The sequence below is a fragment of the Onthophagus taurus genome, chromosome 4 (assembly GCF_036711975.1).
Source record: "Onthophagus taurus isolate NC chromosome 4, IU_Otau_3.0, whole genome shotgun sequence".
In the NCBI taxonomy this organism is placed as follows: Eukaryota; Metazoa; Arthropoda; class Insecta; order Coleoptera; family Scarabaeidae; genus Onthophagus; species Onthophagus taurus.
In genome coordinates, this window is record NC_091969.1 from 2,366,161 (window position 1) to 2,373,714 (window position 7,554).

The following is a 7,554-nucleotide window of genomic DNA, read 5'->3' on the forward strand; positions in this document are numbered from 1 at the left end:
AAGCCCTGCTTGATGTGAACAGAATTTTAAGAATATTATCATTTTTTGAAAATCAAGTTGGCCTTGGCAGTGAAAAGAACTATTTTTAGTTCAGGTAAAGTAACTTTTTTGTTCATGATCATTCGAAATTTTATTAAAAAAAGTTGTTCAAAATGACAAATTATGGTTCTATGCAAAATTTCTCGACGTAAATTTTGTGTTCTAAAATTAACATAATGCAAGAGGAATTCAACTTTTAACTAGAACTGAGGGATGATACAATTTAAAGGAAAAATATAAAAAGGTTTCTTCGTAGTTTGAACTGGTCTGCAATTTAAAAAAATACAATAGTGTGACTAGTTTCGGCTTTTTGACAACTTCAGAAATTATTTTGAATTCAGAAAGAAGTTAAGATATATACATATTTTCTCATTTGACATTGTTGAGATCGTGAAGGTTGTTAATTACAATAAAATAATATTAAATAAATTACAATACAATTAATTTTCCAATATTTGCGACTACTTAAGTATATTTTTTCTAGGCGTACTAATGTTTGTGTTCCTTCACTCTGATCTAATCTAAAAGTATGGAGGTAGATCAGAGTGAAGATTAGATTTCTGAAATTTTTCATAGTGCCATTATTTCACATTCCAAACAACTTTTCATGATGAAATTTTGCCCTATCATGAACAGAAAGGATACTCTAACTGAACTAAAAATAGTTTCACTGTCAACGCCGACTTGATTTTCAAAATATGAAAATATTCTTGAAGTTCTCTTCACACCAAGCAGAGTTTAATCCCCAATCTTTCTAAATTTTTAGGTCATACCTCTTGTAACATCTATACTGGGACACACTTCATATTTAATAGGTATATTAAATTGTTAAAAATATAAAATGAAATCAATGAAATTCTGAAACATCAATGAAAAATATAGATATTTATTCTAGCCACATAATGTAATGCTCATTATTATTAATTACATCCGAAAAAATAACAAATTAAACCTATTCAAAAAACGAGTAAATAACGAGTAAATGCTGTTACTGAAGCATCAGTTGGAATGTTTGGAGTATTCACTTTATTCAAAAAACAAATAAGTAATTGTTTATTCAAACACATGAACTTAAAATTTGACAGAAAATTATTAAGAAGTACAATAAATATAAACATATTACGAAACGACGTAATTAATCAACAATAGCAAATAAAATAAGTACTCTAATAAAGTATATATTGCACTTACAATCTAATATATAAGTGAAACTAAATTATGTAAATCGCCAAGAATTGTAATAATACCGCAAATAATCGAAACATATTCATAAACAACTCATTCCAAACAACAATTATTAAATCTCTAAAAATTAAATCAAAATTAACCTTGACAAAACTATACGAACTACATTCATGCATTTACTAGAAATATTCAGTAAGAAATGTTGAATCACTTCGGAAATTCAAGAATATTGTTGTTCAGAACAATAATTAAGTTCATTACTTGTGATTGCTAGCTGATGCCAACGTGCCATTAGCCAACCTTCTAGGTTCTGGTAGTGTTTCATTGACGGATTTATACAGTGGACAATACTTTCTAGTATGAGCATTATAACCATCTGCATAACAATACGGATACTTCAACGCTCTCAAAACCGGACATGAAACTTTACCTGTGGAATCTTTCAACGAATGACTTTCATAAAATTCTCGCCCCTCTGAATTTCTTCGACAAAACGTACAAGTTCTTGTTGATATGGCTTTTGACCACCCGTTTACGGTAGAATTGTTTCCATTGAGAAAATTATCCCACTTATGATTATCTTCCTGTTTGGCGATAGGTTGTCTTAAAAATGCCTCTTTCATTTTTGTCACGTAATAATCCATTGGTTGATTATTGCTAACTATGATCTCTTCTGATGAATATTTAAAAGGAATGTTATAGATGCTGGTGGTCTGGTGACAGAGCGAACAGGAAAATATATCAGGGTTTTTGTTGTTAATTAACAAATGACAACGTGATGGACATTTATCAGGAATTCCTTTGTAGCTATCAATCTTTTCAGTAGTTTGATGATTGGCAGAGAGTGGCTTTGAAGCTGTTACTGAAGCATCAGTTGGAATGTTTGGAGTATTCACTGTATAAAATACGGAAAATGTGTTAGTCATTTCTGTTTACATGAATACAAAAATAACGTAAAATAAATATAAATTCGATCTAAATAATCATAAAAGTATCTCACCTCCATCCCGTAGATTTTTCTTCAATATGCAGCCGGTGACATTCCCACCATTTATCTGTACAAAAAGGGAAAGATAAAAAATTATTTAAACTAAGATTAGAACTAAATCTAGAACTAACACTAGAAACTTTCGGGTTTTGCCGTGCGTCTTTTAATAAAAGGTTTGACGTTTCGGATAAGAAAGAAAGTTCCCGAAAGTTTCTAGTGTTAGTTCTAGTTTTAGTTCTAATCTTAGTTTAATTCACACCGGCCGTGAAAGCCTTCGTACTTATAAAAAATTATTATAATGCATATACCGTTTGAGGCATTTAAATTGACACTACCTATAGCTCATAAATCGTCAATTTTATCGAATAAGGTTTCAGATAAAACTTTCATCATATGAAGGGGAAAATATTCTGTATGGTATTCAGTTTACATTTTAGAAGCGCTATATATGTCTTTCAATTGTTAAGTTGTAACGCCTAAATATCTAACTTTAACAAAATAAAATCTAGACAAAGAGAAAAGAAATATGTTTACACCTAAGGACACACGCGAGTCCTCGACCGGCCGGAATTCTGAGTTGCAATAATTTTATTGAAATAAAATAATACTCGCATAAAATATAATCAAAAAATAATACAGGTAAGGTATTGTAATAGATAATGTAATTCAAAGGATAATATACTAAAAACAGAATTTGTTGTCAATGGTTCGCAAAATAAAACAAGCAAAAAAATAAAATGTGGCAAAAAAATTGAAACTCGCCAACAAAAATGTACGAAGGATATAAAATGAATTTAATTTAATCAATGAATTGCTTTTAATCAAAAAAATAATTGAATGAAACACTACATGAAAATTCCTCAGTGAGAACAAGATTAGTGCACGATTCTCCGGCAGAAATAAAATGTTGATGTTATCTGACCTTATGTTCGTTGACTATTCCGATCTGATCTGAAGGAACTTATCTACACCAGCAACTTTTGGTGTTCTATAGGAAAATTTATTTTTATTGAACAATTTTTCTTAATTGATGCAGTTGTTTCCAGTCAGTAACGAAATAGTAATTCCTCTCGGACCAAAGTTGTCTCCAAAATATTGGTAACCGAAGAAGTAATGAAATGAGATTATTCCACAAAAGTAAATCGAGAATAATATAGCTCCTCACAATAAAACCTGGTTAAAAGAAAATTAAAGAAGAATAGTAAAGAAAATTAAGAAGCATTACTAAAGATTAAATTTTAGGACGGTTTTTTAATTTTTCTTTGTAGAATAGTTTTAGGATAGTAGTTTTGTAGTACTAGAAAGGATGTGTGAATAGATGAATGGGTTGAATGAATAGTAATTAAGCAAATGCTTTCCTCAGGTGGTCTAGGTTTTAAGCAAAGAAAAATTTGGGAATAAGAAAATACGTTGAAATCCGGATGTACCGATAAATTCGAGAAAAGAAAATCACTTTTCTCACAATTAATCACGAATAATGAATCCCAAAAATTTGGATTGAAAAAACTCACAAAACTGTGACTTCGCTTTTCTATACTTGAAAGAGAACGAGAAGGCTTTTGAACATACTTTTATACGAATGAGAAAAAATTACACCTGCGCAAAAATAAAGTCACAACACGGTCTCGAAATGAAAGGAAGAAATTCAAAGAATTAGGAATCTTTTAAGGGAAAAGAGAAGAAAGGAATATTGAGGATTACCAGGAGTATGCTGCTGTAAAAAAATCTTAATTAAAAAAAACAATGTAAAATATATGCATCCCAAAATTATGCAACTCATAATTCACAACAAAGACAAGTCAACAACATAAAACAAAAAGAAACAAAGTCTTTCCGTAGCTACCTAATTCATTCGTCACGTTTCACTAATTAAGCTTGGAAGGACATATGATTACTGAAACGATTTAAATAATTTTAGTTTATGAGAAACATCAGAGTTATCAATGATGCTCGAAATTTATGCGAAGATTTCCTACAGAAACATTCCGTCCCGTGCTTCATTTTATCGTATTGTGAAATAATTTAAAAAAAAATTTGTGAAAAATTATTAATTTTTGCCTTGAAAAATTTTGCTCAAGATAAACGACGATGAGTGATAATAGTACAATCAACGTTTAAGCTGCTGTTCGTAATAATCCACATTTATTCTCTCGCTATTTCTCGAGGCTGTACGGTATCCCAACCTAGTGTCCTTTACATTTTATTTTTAATTGAAGCTTATTTGTTTTATTGTGTTTGTTATGGAGAATACCATAATGATTAAAAAAGGGTAAGTATCTATTTAAAAAATCTTACTTGACAAATGAAAGACAGATCGAGACGCTTCTGAAATGTAATGGGACAAATGGGAACTATGCAGAATATTTTCACCCTTTATATCATGAAAGTTTTACCTGAAACTTTTTACGATAAAATTGACAGTTTAAGAGATACAAGGTCGTCTCAATTTCAATGACTCATCGATATAATATCGATAATTAGAATATACAGTATTACCATTATCAGGAAATAGTGAGTAAAATGATCTATGGTCACCTCCTAGAAATAACAAAAAAATATAAGCTATTATTATTATAGATAGTTAAAACGTTATTATGAATGTTAGTGTAAGTACATGAAGTTAATAAAAAAAAAGCAATGAAGTTTGTTAAACATAAACGTTATTAACATCACAGAAATTTCATGCAATTACATGCAATTACTATACTTTTCCGAAAAAATTAAACGACGATTCAAATGAGTATTAAAATTAAAATATATTTTCTAACTTTTCAAGAATCGCCCGGTCGCTTAAAAATCGACGATTCTTTTTAATCGATAGGTACTGACCTAAAAATGACGTTAACAATAAAAAAAGTGTGTTCACTTTTGTGACGTCACAAGCAATGCTTTTTAAACATTTAACTTTTTTGTAAACATGCTTTTTCGTATTCAACCGGTCAACACCTAACCCACAAATTGTTTATTTTATAGCCACGCACAAAATAAATCTAATAAACTTAAAAGTAAAGTTATTTTTACTTAACTTGTAGAGATTACAACATATATTTTCGGATGAAATACCCTAGTTTCTTAAGTTTTCGATGCATAGCACTACCTAGATAGACTGTATCAATAGACTGTCTGTCAAGTGATACAAAAACCTACAACGACTGAAATGTCTTTATTTACCGTCTGTCTACTGGCGTGGATCTAAATGTTAGCGGTTTTCTTTCAATGGACCCTTCAATCCGTAATTTACAACTCGACATTTAGCGAATTCGCACTAGTTTAAATGTTAATTAACATAACTGAACATCCAATTTCTATACAAAATTCTGAAGTAAATCCAATCTAACCTAATCCTGACCTAATCCAACCCGGAATTTACACCTACCACCTGCATCAAACCCAACCGGTACCCAACCCGACAATTCGGAAATTCACACCAGTTTAAATGTTAATTAAACTAACTCAAAATCTGATTTCGAATATAGTAAGTAAAAATTAAATCATTGTCTCAAATTTAATGAAAGAATTAACAACTTGTTAATATTAATTTAATAATATTTATAACGCATATTTTCGGATATAATACAACGACTAAAAGTCTTTATTTACCATACACCTGTTCGTGTGGACGGTTTTTTTTTGTCAACAAAACCAACCTAACCTGAAATTTATAACCCAAGGTTATTTCACCCGAAAATATATTAATTTTTTCAAAATTTATGTGTAACGGTGTTGCTTTGAAAATATATGGTTAGCATGGTTGATGAAGTCACAAAACGTGACGTCACATCAAAACTTTAAAGTGATTTTTTTACTTTTCCGCACTTTTTCTTTGTTTTGCCTTCAATTAAAAAGAATCGATTTTTATGCGACCGAGCGATTCTTGAAAAATGCCCATATTTTTATTCAAAGATAAATACGTCTAATTGATACGAATGTTAACACAGAATGAATTGTATATAAAATAAATACATATTTGTTATCTTGGAAACAAATAAAAATATATAATTTTCATAAGCAATAGACCCTAATGATTGAATTGAATAGATTGAACTCGTTCATCAATGCCGGCAATATTGACAGTAACGTCACAATGAACAACTGAATTAAAAAATACTAAAATGAAGTATATAAAACCCAAAACTACTCACAAATTTTCGATATAAGAAGAGAATTTTTAATAAGTTGTAAACATCTCCGCGGGGTAAACTTAACCTAAACTTAACACAAACACTAAACATCGGTGAGGTGACTGAATTGGAAGGCCAAGCGTCTGCGGTTTATATAGGGGTAGGATTGACGATGTAATACAGGGGCGTGGCTTAGAAATTAACATTGTTCTTTGTATGCTAAAACGTACACTTTTATAGCAGCGAAAATACTAGAATAAATTGTTGAAAAACTTGAATAATGTTCGATTAAGTGTAAAATTAGGTTCTATCATTATTTTACATTGAAAGTTGTTAATTACAACTTTGATACGAGATTTTGTATTGAAGTATCGATACGGGTCGTGTTAACAGTTTCTACATCCGCCCAAGGTTCGTAAAGCGCATTGTACAATACGCTTTACGGACCTTGCATCCGCCATGCTGTCGCCAGACAAACCGGAAACCCGCCCTCAGAAACTTCGAGTTGTTCTCATAAAAGGAAATAAAACCTACCCATATTTTCTATAAACTGCAAGAAATTATCAAAGTATTAATTCTGCCTCTTAATGTAAAGAACTACACTTATTATCTTTCTATAAAATATTACTATGAAATTTTAATAGTTATATTTAATTTTAATATCTGCGATGAATAAATGTGTTTATTCAAAATTGTAATAAATTGTTGACATTGATTTGTTGACATTTGTTGCATTGTTTATTCTTACTTTTACTTTCGTTTTAAACTAGGAGGATTGAATACAAAACTTAGATTTAGAATAAGAAATATCATTAAAAAATATCACTGGATATTTTTGGCGGTAAATTTAAATTCACGTTATTATTACATAAAACGAAATGTTCTACTTATTATTAACATTTATTTAGCATTTCGTCTATTTTAAACATACAAGTTAGGAGTGCGGGAAGTTACCCCCAATTTTTTGATTTTTAAATTTTTTATTGTTGTCCTAGATTGTTCTAGAGATGTTCTACATTGTTCCAAAGCGGCAAATTGAAAAAATAAAACTCCACGAGAAAACCGAAGAAACAGGTTTTTTGACTAGCCCCCCATTTTTGGAAAAGTGAAATTTTCGTTGTTGTTCTGGGTTGTTCTAGTTGTTCTAGTGATTGTTCTAGAAAATCAAAATTGTGGGATACAGCATTACGAAGTTATAACTAAAAATAGGTTTGGCCGCTG

At 30.1% G+C, this 7,554-nt stretch overlaps 1 long non-coding RNA gene across 1 annotated transcript; it reads right to left on the reverse strand.

Moving 5' to 3' along the window:
- Window positions 1-905: 905 nt before the first annotated feature.
- Window positions 906-6,435, reverse strand: LOC139429673 (uncharacterized). Its single transcript, XR_011640235.1, has 3 exons — window positions 6,355-6,435; window positions 4,709-4,750; window positions 906-2,279 (listed from the first exon to the last, which is right to left on the reverse strand). It is a non-coding gene; the product is annotated as an uncharacterized lncRNA (long non-coding RNA).
- Window positions 6,436-7,554: the final 1,119 nt, after the last annotated feature.